Here is a 13,037-nt window from a genome sequence, read left to right as displayed (position 1 = left end):
CTGATTTTAGCTAGGTCGGAAGTTCCAACCGTATGTCGGAAGTTCCGACACCCATCGGAAGTTCCCTGTAGCTTTCGACAAGGGGTTCTCGGCCAGCTGATTTTAGCTAGGTCGGAAGTTTCGACCCTATATTGGAAGTTCTGACAATCGCTTATTCTGCACACTAACGGCTAGTTTTTGAGGCTCGGGTATTTATACCCCCTCATCCCCTCCTTCATTTGCTGTTGACCTAACCCGAGACAAACACCTCTAAGAGCATTTACTACTCCTCCCCAATCCCTCCTTGAGCTAATCCTTTAGTTGATTTGAGTTAGGGCTTGGTGAGAGCAAGATTGAGGTGTGTGACTTAACCATTTAAGTGTGATGGCAGCCAAGTTAATCTCAAGAGCACTTGAAACATCCTCATCCTTCGATTCGCATTTGTTACTCTTAAAGCTTGCTTCTAGATGGTTAGGTGTCGTCCGGTTGAGCGTCCTCTCATGTGTGTGCACCCTAGGAAATTTGTATTACCCATCCTTTATGGATTTTATAGTAAGTGACTCAATCCTTGATTGAGTGAGGTAAAGGGTTAGTGGAAGACCCGGCTCTTTGTAAGCTCCTCAATGGAGACGTAGCTTTCTTAGTGGGAGTGAACTTCGGAAAAAAATCTCTAGTGTCTTGTGCTTATGGCTTTCATTTAGTTCTTGTTGATATAGAATTTATTTTGTGCTGATCTACATAATTGAGTTGTTGTGCCTGCAGAGATCACCTGCAGAAGTCTCCTAGTATCATTGCATAACTTTTGGTTTAGCCAGGTTCTGCAGTTTTAAGTTTAATTTTGAATTTCGTATAAGAACTTTCCTTTTGTTGGAAGTTCCGGTCCAGTGTCGATCGGAACTTCCTACACAGTGTCGGAAGTTTTGACAGATTTAATTGCTGCAAAGAATTTTTCAGATTTTACAGTTACGCCTATTCACCCCCTCTAGGCATCACCAAGAGCTTTTCAATTGGTATCAGAGCCTAATCTCTTGATTAAGGCTTAACCGCAAAGGGATATCAAGATGTCTATAGTTGGGGATGGTGTCGAAGCCGTCACGGTCGTTGCTGCTCAAGTCGATGCCGGTGCCAAAATCCCTCTGGGCAAACAAGCCGTTCACCCTCCGTTCATGATACCGACTCAAGTTTAAGTGATGAAAGCGAGGGTGAGACATCGGAAGCAAGAAGAAGAAGAAGAAAATAGAAGATGAAGGCAAAAATTGAGAAAAAGGTCAAGAAATTGATGATGAAGCGAATCAAGGAAGAAAGTGAGAAGCATCCTTTCTTCGGGCTACAACAAGTTCCTCATAACTATGCTTCATCTCAATATCCTACTTCTCAATTTCAATCGGTCCACTTGGGAAAACCTCCTTTCTTTGATGGGATGGATTATCCCAAGTGGTCTTATGATGTGAAAATGCATCTCTACGGGCTTCACCCCTATATTTGGGAGGTTGTGGTTGTATGTGTGACTCCTCCTATGAACGGTGTACCCACGGCTGAACAAACTCAAGACTACTTCCACAATGCGCAAGCCGTGAGGGTCATCACAAGTTGCCTTCGTGCCTAAGAATTCAACAAGGTCCGCAATGTTGAAGTAGCCAAGAAAATTTGGGACACATTGAGAGAAGCTCATGAGGGGACCGATGAAGTTATAGAAAGAAAGAAGGAGAGCTAGAGCATTTTGTCATGCATGATGAAGAAACTATGAGACAAATGTATGATAGACTAATGGTCCTTGTGTTGGACATTAGACCTCTTGGAAGGACGGAGTGGGAAGATCACAAGGTGATAAAGAAGTTGCTTAGGGCTATCACACCAAGAAACCCTACTCTTGCAACGATGATTAAAAGAGATCCCAAATTCAAGGTTAAGACACCTAATCAACTTTTTGGTGAAATTTTTCATCAAGAGTTGGTTGAGAGGGATGTAGCCAAGTCACTTAGCCACAAAGTGAACAAGAATGTAGCACTCAACGCTAGCTCAAATGACAAGGTTGAATCAAGTCCCAAGGCTCTAAAGCCTAGGAAGGAAGATTAAAGTGATGAAGGCTCCACCGATGAAGAGATGGCCTTGGTGTTGAGAAACTTCAAGAAGTTCATGAAGAAGAAGTACTACAAGAAAGGTGGTGATGATAAGAAGAAGCCATCACAAAGAAAATGCTATGAGTGCAAAAATGTGGGCCACTGCATTGCCGATTGCCCACAATTAAAGAACAAAAAAAAGGAGGAGAAGAGGTACAAGGAGAAGAGCAAAGACTACAAAAAGAAATATCAAAGTAATGCTCATGTTGGTCAAGAGTGGGAGTTTAGTCATGAAAACTCCGATCATGAAGGTATGGCAACTCTAGCCGTACCGAAGTCTTCCAAACTCTCAACAACATCTTCAATGATGAAGATGATGCTCCTTTTTGTCTCGTGGCAAGAGGGACTAAGGTGTCAGACCTAGGGCCACGGGACTGCGCACATAGCGTACATATTCTAGGATAAGCAATGTGATACCCTACATCAGTTGTAACTACTCGTATCGTAGTACAACTAGTCGGAAGGGAAGGAAACTACCCGAGTAGTACTTGGGTAGGACTCCTAATCTCGTATCTGGCTAGGATTTTCATATAACCTTGTCCTCCCAGACTATATAAGGGCAGGCAGGGACCCCCTTCAAACATATACACACCTAAGGCAATATAAACAACCACACATGATGTAGGATATTACGCTCTCGGTGGCCCGAACTTGTCTAAACTTTATGTTCCTTGCACCTTCAAGTTTCTGATCTCGGCGACACTCCACCTACAACTCACCACCTCGAGGGTATCCCTCGATGAGCTTGGCGGTAAAACACCGACAGCTGGTGCGCTAGGTAGGGGTGTTCATCAAGCATCCACCGGAGAATTTCATGGAATCCTTCGACTTCACCAGCGCCATGCTCGACGAAGGCACAACTTTCATTTTAGGCTCCTAGGTCTGCATCGCCAACGGTTCAGGTGGTCACAACAGCCACCTAGCTGACACCAAGGAGCCAGAGGCGCCATGTGACAAACCGGATTTTCGAAAAGAGAACCCAACTCTCTGTATCGTCTTGATAGTCCCTGGATCACTAGTTATCACATATAGAACTCATCTCAGGCAGATATCATAGTTATACATCGTATAGATTCAAACATGGATTTAATTATTATGTAATCTGAATGATTGTATTACGAGTTTTCCAGTACAAGCCCCTTGGGATGGGGTGAAATAATCAGGAAACAGAAATGGTAGCTAAGCTTCTAGGTCATCCTCCATCTTGGGAAAGACACTCCTCCACAGGCAAACTTGAGCGAAGCACGGGCTATCCTTGAATCAATCTTCTTAGTCAGTGTTACGCTTCGGGTCGAATCTTGCATCTACCAACTATCACCAAGGTGTGGGATAGGTTCACGTCACCATCCGTATGCAAGCTTTATGTGGACTATACTAAAGGTATATAAAAATCAAGGAGGAAAGCTGGGGTTTCCTATGCATAAGCAGCATCATAAGATATATCACCATCCAAACTCCGAACTCGGGCTATTCCGGCATCCCGATCTCCTGGTTCACACACACGTTCCAAAACCTCCGAGTCGGTGCGAGAACTCCCACTCCTCGCTCCTCAGCTGCCCTAGGCAGGAAGTCAACACTAGAGGGAGGTAGAAAGCATGAGTAACACTAACTAATAAGAGTAATAGAAGAGTAGGGTTGTACATGACTGAGTACGCGGCTATACGTATAGTTTTCACCCTGCAGGGGTTATACACCTAGACCCACTTGAATTGAAGCCAGTCAGGAGCGACCCAAGTGAACAATGAGACACTGGTCTACTGACACAGAAACTAGTAGCCTCGGTACCATCCGGCTTTTCCTGGTCTTGGGCGTATCCTCCCGCAAGAGGTCATCCCGGGACTGTGAAGCCTCCCTTGCGTGTCGGGGGATGTGAGGTCAACACCTCCTCCCCCTGCACCGATACTCGATCCTCCTACCGGCTTGGTACCGTACTTGCTAGCCCCAGACCGGGCCCACCCTCATAATGGGTAAGTGGTGTGCATACTTAACATAGTCCCACTAATCATAGTTACCCTCAACCGGTCCTCAATTGCCGAAGCGAGCATCTTCGTCACAAGCGTCCACACCGCAATGGTCCACAACTGCACCCATTACACGTGCCACCAACCTGTCACACCTGGTTTTTTAAAGACCAAACCGAATGAGTAACTATATGTATGCCAGGATCAAGTTCCATACATATAGTGACTTCATCAGTGAATAATCAGCAATAATATCATGAAAAGAGAATTAAAAGACTATAAAAATTATCAGAGTTATACAGCTTATCCTGGAAACGAAGACTCCAAACTTCACAGGCAATCGACCGGGGGTTGCGCAGGCCTAGGACTCAGCAGCATCTTCGAAAGACTTCACATCACTTTCTCCTCTGAGCGGCAATTATAACAAGCGTGAGTACACTTATGGTTGGTACTTAGCAAGTGTTGGGAATTATATGACATGTAGGCCAAAAGCAAGGAAAGGCTGACTGGCTTACTGCGATAGGCAATTTTAGTTGGTCAAATTTATTAGCACCTGATTACTAAGTTATAAGTTCATACCAAAAATCCATATTAAAAGAGAGAGAAGAGATACAGCATAAGCATAACCATAAACATGGTCCACGATAACCATAACCATAACCATGGTCCACGATTTAATTCATCTTCAAGTTCATTAATCATGTGAGGGTCCAAGCCGCTCGTAACCGTGAGCACGGCTGATATATCAGTTTTCACTCTGCAGAGGTTGTACACTTTACCCACAATTCGTGTTTCCCATGTCGCCTGAGATCGTGAGACTCTTAACCACTTCCAAGGTGAGTGGCTAGGGATTCACTACGAGGCCTTTACAAAGATTCCCTATCTTATGATAATCCGCTAAGGTTTCAAGTCAAAGCGGTCATAACCCTCCCTAATAAGGAAATACCTTAGCCAAGGACCACATAGCCATGTGCCTCAAAAGGATCGAGCTATACCCCGTCGATGCAACCCCTCTTACCCTTTCGGTAAGACTATCATAAGCTAAGGTTTCTAATTAATTAGCCAAGACCAGAGCCATATAGTATTATGGTTGCACTGTTTTCCTGGGTGGTTCTCCATATTCCAATTAAAATATATAATCTTGTGATTAACATCACCAAGAGCATGAACATGGATAAAATAGGTGTAGCATCATCATCGTTATCATCAGGGTTATATATTATTCCCGAACCATAACCAGTTATAGCAACTAAGCAATAGCTACCCAACAATAAAGGTAAAACTTAGGTTGATAAGGAATGATCATAAAGACTAGGTATATCCTTAATTAGGATCCATCAAAATTAGGACACATGCATGCATATAAAGAAAAAGTTATATTTATTATGATTATTAGGATAAAAGTATGATCAAGGAAACACTTGCCTTTCTTTTAGAGAATAGCTGCTCAGAGAATTCAACTCTTGTTCTTGAAACTCTAAATCTTCCACGCTCTTCAATCACGCTCCTTCTAATGTCACACAAGTATCGGGCACAAACATATAAGCAAGCAAGCAAACAAGAACGACTAAGAACAGATACACCAATCAAAAAGGAAAACTTTAAAAGAGCGTACAAAATGATAGGGCTCATTGCTACGGTCAAAAGAGCGCAAGAAACACGGAAAACAGAGTTAGGGTTGAAAGGATACAGCTATCTGAAGATTTATATTATAAAAGAAATAAAAGAACTATAGCCTTTCATTTATTTTAGTTTAGAAAACTAATGTAAAAGATATAAAAGAGAAATATCTCTAATTATAATTAACTCATATTATCTTTGCATTTATAAAGACGAAATAGAACTTACTCAAATTTTATATACAATTCTATATGTATAAATTACACTAATTAAATAATTAATTAGAAAAGAAAACTTGTGAGAACATCTAAACGTATAACTTTATGATTCGAGTTAAACTAAACAATTCAATTATAAATATATTTATGTTGATATTAATCAAATTAACATTAGTTATGAAAACCGGAGCAAAGACTTAATTGGATTTTATTTCAGAAAACTAGATGAGAGGATGTTATTCAAATTAAATTGATATCTAATTTTAAAAATAGGAATTATGGTACAGCAGCACTACTAAACGATAGCTTAGGGTTTAAGAAGACTAACGCAAAAAGAACGGATCAAAACGGATCTAAAACGTGGAAACTACGCATAAAACAGTGCTGCAGGGACCTATAACGTAATTAACTATAGACTTCGGGGGTTAGCAGGAAAGAAATACTAGACTCAAAAAATAGTGCTTGCAAATACAGAAAAGATTAGGGTTAGATCTGAAAAATTCTATGGTGGGGCTGGATTGAGAAGGTGTAATAGATCTAGGGGCTGGATTGAGAAGGTGTAATAGATCTAGGGGGTTTTCTGCAAATTTCGCAAGACACAGAAATTTACGCGATAATTACAAAATCTTCTAGGGACTAATTTGTAATAGCTTCACAGCACAGGATGATGAGGGGATTCCATTCCATACCTTACTTACCGCGGGGACGCATCGGGGTGATCGAATTTTGCGGAGGAAGATGCGACAGCAGCTCTGTTCATCTGTTCTGGGCGGCTGTACCGTTTCTGTGCGTGCAGCCTGCAGGGGAAACGGCAGGGGCGAGGGCGATGCACAGGGGAAGGGCAAGGCATGGCGCTAGGCGTGGAGGAGTGGCACGGCGGTAGGGGGGTCGCGACGCACGGTTGCAGGAGGAGGAGCGCAGGAGGCAGGAGCGATGGGCAGCAGGGGCTAGGCGGCGCTCCTCAGCAGGGGCGCGCGGGGCAGGGGCGCTGGTGTGCACGAGGCACAGGCTGCAGGGTGGAGCGGGCAGGGGATAGCGCAGGGGAAGGGCCGGGCAGCCTGTAGGGGCTGCGCGACGGCGCGTCTGGTGGTGGTGCTGGGCGGTGCAGGAACGCGAGGAGGAAGGCGTGCTGCAGGGGCACGGCGGCGGCTGTGCAGAGACGAGCGGAGGAGGAGGATGCATGGGGCAAAAAGATGCAAGGCTAGGGTTAGACGAGCAGGATTTATAGGGACGCGGAGGCCCGAGATTTGGCAACCACGAGGGCGCGAGGGCTCGCGGGGGGTGCGCGGCGTGTAGGTGGGCGCGAGGCCGAGTGATTTGGTCATGGGCCAAAATAGGTTCGGTTGAGGGTCGAACATGAAAACGAGCTGACAGAGCTGGTTGAACATGAACCATTTATTCGGGAATGCGAAAAGAGAAGGAAGGGATCAAGCCGAGTCGTTGGGGCTGACGGTGATTGAACATCATCGAAAAAATACCGACGACGAGCCACGAGGCGTTGTTTTCAAGCATGACTTGATCGTGGGGAAACGGTTAGAGGATCGGGAGCTCGATGGGACATCTTAAAGATTCAGAGAGGACACGGTTAAAAGGACGTACAACAAGATACGGCTCGGTCCGACTGCGATGAAAATAAAAATAGAAATATTTTCCAAAACTTATTTTCAAGTTTAAAATAAATCTAGAAAAGTCCAGATAAATATTTCAAACCAAGAAAAATATAACTGGAAGAATCCCAAAATTTTCCGAGGAAAACTCCGAATAAAAATGGATCTAGCTCTAGGATAAATAAGAATAATTGCCAGAAAAAAATCTTTAAAATTCTTGGAAAATCCTATTTATAGATGAACTCATTGTAAAAGATATTCACATCCTAAAATTAAATATTTTAGGGTGTGACAAACCCCTCTACCAAGGAACCACCAAAGATGTACCCACCACAGGTACTCTGTAAAGTTTGCCAAGATACACACTCCAAGCCCTCAATCCGAAGATCAAGTTAAGTTCGCTCGCTCCCTGCTAAAAGCCCTATTCACCAACTCCTGGAAAGTGTATCTTCACTCATGCCAAGACTATCCATCCATCCCACACATACACATGCAAGGCATAGCAAGACATCTAATATAATTATCATGTGTATAGGATTGCAAGGAGTTCAGATAAATAAAATAGACTATGTAGGTTTATCTCATCATAACATAAAGTAAAGAGTAGCATATCTAGCGAGCAATGCCTAATAGGTATTCAATTCGTAGATGGGCATGAACCTAGTGGTTCTTCGTAGTCTCTTGGGGTCTTCCGGTCGTCCAGGATGTTGATCAACTCCTTCTTGCAGGGACCTAATCATAAATGCGTAAAAATGTAGGGCCAAAGCGTAAAAGTGCATAAAAGTATTCAAATAAGATCCAAATCACAACAAAACCTATCTAACAGGTATATCATAATTTTAGAAGAATTATGAAACTGGTTTCATAATTTTTGGAGGTCCAGTTAATTAATTATGAATTTTCTAAGATTAAATCATTTTTTGAAATTAATAAAAAGTTTTGGAAAAAGAAAACACATCGTTAGCGCCACGTGTCAGCACCAAGGTGAGCCACGTGGCATACTGACATCATAATGATGTCAGTAGTTGGGTCGGGTCTGCTGACGTCAGCAGTGGGTCCTACTGACGTCAGCGTTAACTGGTCAACGCTGACCAATCAACGGTCAACGGGGTCAGGTGGTCAGTGGGTCCCGCTGGTCAGTCACATCATGTCACTGATAGGTGAGACCCACGTGTCTGGTTGGTAAAAAGGAAAAAGAAAGAGGTTAGACGGCTAGGGCTCACTAGGTAGAAAGAAACTAGGCCGGCTCGGTCGGCCCAACTCAGCATGGCTCGGCTAGCGGATCGGCTCGGCCTGCAGCTCGTAGGCTGGCTCATCAACTCAGCTAGGGTGGGCAGGCCGGCTTGGCTTCAATCTATAACTCCACGGGTTGGAGTGTGGCATGACCTAATATTGTCAGACCCGGGACCACGGGACTGTGTACATAACGTAGTTTAAACAGGCTTAAGAGATAAAGCTCGTCTTATCTCTTATTTATCTCATTTATCTCTTATTTGTTCCGTATGAATAGGAGATAAAGCTAGTCGGTACAGAATCATCATGGAATACATTGGGCTCACAGAAACAAATCTCCAGCTTTCCAATCAGAAGCAGCCCAAAGAAACCGCCATGGACGTCAATCATGCAATCAACGACTTTATCGACAACCTGGAATCCCTGGAACTGAGTCTGCCTTGGTCCAAGGTCCCGTACCACAAAGTTCTTCTCTGAGTTGGAGGAGGATTTGGATCGTCTACTGCAAGTTAGAGGAGGACTAGCCACCGTCTATCGGAGGGCTCCCATCTCCATTGACTAGTAGAACTTCAACGATGACGCATCGCCCTTATCAAGCGGCCACTAGGGCCTGAGGGTGCTATCACCTTGGCCGGGTGGGCTTGGGCATCGGAAGGGCATGGAATCCTCCAAGCTACCTGACCTCAGCCCACCTTCCTGCGCCATCAAACCTGATGAACTACCATTCCAGGAAGGCAGGCCCCTCGATTCCTCCGACGAAGAAGAGGGGTCGATCACCAAAAGCTCCGCGCCGGATCGCAAGTTCTTTATGGCTTTCATTGAAGAAATCCCATTCACGGAGGCAGACGGATCGGATCGCGTCCAACTTGACGACTACTACCTTGACGACGACGACTACATCTCCGACGCCCCTGCAACACCGAACCGCGACACACGCAGGCCACTCAAATTCGCTCTCAACACCGTTGACACCGCGAAGAAGGAAAACGAAGATGACGTGCGAAACGAATGCGGCAGGCTCAGAAATGCAAAGTGCGCCGAACGCAGGCACCGCATAGTCAAGCAGCACCAACAAGGGCAAGGCAACTACTACGACTCCTCCACGAGTGACCTCCGCGCTATCATCAACGCCGCCCGGGACACCCGCAAAGTCATCATCGCCAGGCAGCATGGAAACATGCTGCTCTAAAGACTGTTCTTCATTCACTCAGGTCGAATGCACATTCATCCAAGCAGTGGGATTCTTCACAAACGAGGAGTATGTGACAAACTCCGATAGCATGGTCATCCATGAAGGCACATGGACATACAAGATCCCCACATTTGACACCATCCCGAAGCAATTCAATGTTGAGCTGATCAACAGTGCCCACGACAAGAAGCGTGTCCTCTCTTCGAAAGGTGAACCTCTTCTGACGATTTTTCATCCCCATGAACATTCGTGAGACCTTGTCAACCAATTGAGAACCGACAATAATGCAACTTGAGCTCAACAACAATGGTCGTGCCAGCGATGATGCCCATAGTCTAGGAGCTCTGTGGCCTCGACATCGTCGAACGGTACCTCGAGAGCTTGACGAGTCGGCAAAGGTATGCTAAGTAACCTTATTGTGCCCAGCACCCGAGAATGGGAGCTAGACGAGCCGCCTAAAACACGTCGAGTGCCTTGTCATGCCAAACCCCCAAGCATGGGAACTAGACAAGCCACTGAAGGTACGCCGAGTGCCCTGACGCGCCCAGCCCCCGAGCTTGGAAGCTAGACTAGTCGGCGAAGGGCACGCTGAGTGTCTTGTTTGTAGTTGAGACGAGGAGTTGAGGTTGCTAACAACACGTTGACATTGCAACGTGAGCGAATGTCAAACCGAGTAGTCGTGGTCATCGTCGCAGCACAAGTCAAGGTGTTACTGAGAATATGGGTGTAAGTACCCCTTTAGAGGACTACGCGTAGTACTAGTTGGGGACTAGTAACGCAGTGTTATGGGAGCGAGGCCCCTTTAGTCAACTACATGCAGTACTAGTCGGGAACTAGTAAACGCAACGTTACTGGAAGTATGGGAGTAAGGCCCCTTCAGTCGACTACGCGTAATACTAGTCGGGAACTAGTAAACACAGCTTCACTGGAAGTATGGTCGCGAGGCCCCTTCAATCGACTACGCGTAGTACTAGTCAAGAACTAGTAAACGCGACGTCACTGGAAGTATGGGAGTGAGGCCCCTTAAGTCGACTACGCATAGTACTAGTCGTGAACTAGTAAACGCAGCGTCACTGGAAGTATGGGAGCGAGTCCCCTTCAGTTGACTATGCGTAGTACTAGTTGGGAACTAGTAAACGCAATGTCACTGAGGTATGGGAGCAAGACCCCTTCAGTTGACTACGCGTAGTACTGGTCAGGAACCCCTTCAGTTGACTACGCGTAGTACTGGTCAGGAACTAGTAAACGCAACGTCACTGGAAGTATGAGAGCGAGGCTCTTTCAGTTAACTACACGTAGTACTAGTCGTGAACTAGTAAAAGCAACATCACTGGAAGTACGGGTGCGAGGCCTCTTCAGTCAACTACGCGTAGTACTAGTCGGAACTAGTAAATGTAACATCACTGGAAGTATAGGAGCGAGACCTGCGTACTCCTCTGCCGCCCTAGCTGAGCCCCCTAGCCGAGGCTCGCGGCAGCAAAGATAGGTGACTGGAGATCAGCTGGTAGAAGAGAAATAAATCTTGCTGGTCGAGCCATGAGAGTTTACATATGATGCGAAAACGTCACGGTTGGCCCGAAGGAAGTGATGACGAGATCCTTCACATGGGTTTGATCAGTTCCTTGGGCGGACCAAGACAGGTCGTATGTTGCCATGCGAAGATGTCTCGGTTGGCCCGAAGCAATAGATTATGCAATCCTTCATATGCGTTTTTACGTGAGTGGTTGTCATGCGAAGATGACTCGGTTAACCTGAAGAAATTCCTTGGGCGGGCCAAGACAGTTTGTACAACGCTGAAATATGGATGAATGAATGAAGGCCCTATTTTGTATAAATTCGTTGATCCCCCTACCTGGCGTGTCAGCTGTCGGTGTTTAACTTTCAAGCCCACCGAGGGATACCCCCGAGGTGGTAGATTGTAGGTGGGGTATCACCGAGATCAGGAACACGAAGGTGTAAGGAACATAAGATTTAGACAGGTTCGGGCTTCCGAGAGCGTAATACCCTGTGTCTTGTGTGGTGGTTTGTATTGGCTTAGATGAGAGATGTTTGAAGGGGATCCCTGCCCACCCTTATATAGTCTGGGGACAGAGTTATATGGAAATTCTAACCCAATATTAGCTTAGGAGTTCTACCTGAGTACTACTCGGGTAGTTTTCTTATGTTCCGACTAGTTCTACTTTTGTACGAATAGTTATAGCTGGCGTAGAGTACAGATCATACCTCATACTCTGTCCTACAAAATCTATACGACGTGCACAGTTCTGAAACCCCGGATCCAACGAACTGGTCGGTGGCCAGGCCTTGCAGGAGGTCCCTGACCACGGGACGGGTCTCCATGAGCCAGGTGAGCTTCACGACCAGGGAGTTCACCGCCTGTCTGCACAGCAGCACGACTGCACGTTGCCATACTAATCGGAAGAGGTGAACAATTAGAAAGCAGCATCTATCAGCAGAGAGCAACGGAGGCTGCTTTTGTTGTGCAGGTGCTGATCGAGAGGCATAGTTGACTTTGGCGAGGAGCCTTGCATTGGTTGTGTCGTCGATCCATGGCCGGCTGGCCGGTCTGGCTGCAGAGCCTGCTGGAATAAACAAGGGCAAGTGACAAGGATGGACGGGGAGTCGGGGACAAGGATGGACGGGGAGTCGGGGGCAGCTCCCTTTCGGGTCAAGTTCAGAAATGGTCCACCTTTCTATGTCACCCTGGCGTCCTCCGGCGCACGGCTCGTCGATATTTGCATCGCCGCAAGCGCTCTGTCGCGGTAAGGAGCCAGGGGACGATGGGTGCTGTGCTGCCAGCGTGTGTCGCCGTGTCGACCCCGCGCAGCCTCTCGGCAGAACGGCCAGATTCGTGATGCCATGGCAGGAACCTGGCGCGCATGTTCTGCGGCGGCCGCGGAACACGCGGCGGATCTCTGGCGAGGCAAGCAAGCTACGAACGAAACAGAGGAGGTGTCTTCGCAAGAGCAGGCGAGCAGCACATCTTCCTTGTGTTGGTTTGTCTCGTCACTCGTGCCGTTTGGCGAGCGCAGCAACCGCCGAGACCGATCAAACTGGCGGCGCGGCCGCGGCGGCAGGAGGAGACAGATCATCTCTGCTTGGATTCG

Source organism: Panicum hallii, chromosome 9 (genome assembly GCF_002211085.1).
Source record: "Panicum hallii strain FIL2 chromosome 9, PHallii_v3.1, whole genome shotgun sequence".
Lineage (NCBI taxonomy): Eukaryota > Viridiplantae > Streptophyta > Magnoliopsida > Poales > Poaceae > Panicum > Panicum hallii.
Note: the sequence above shows the minus strand (reverse complement) of the source record.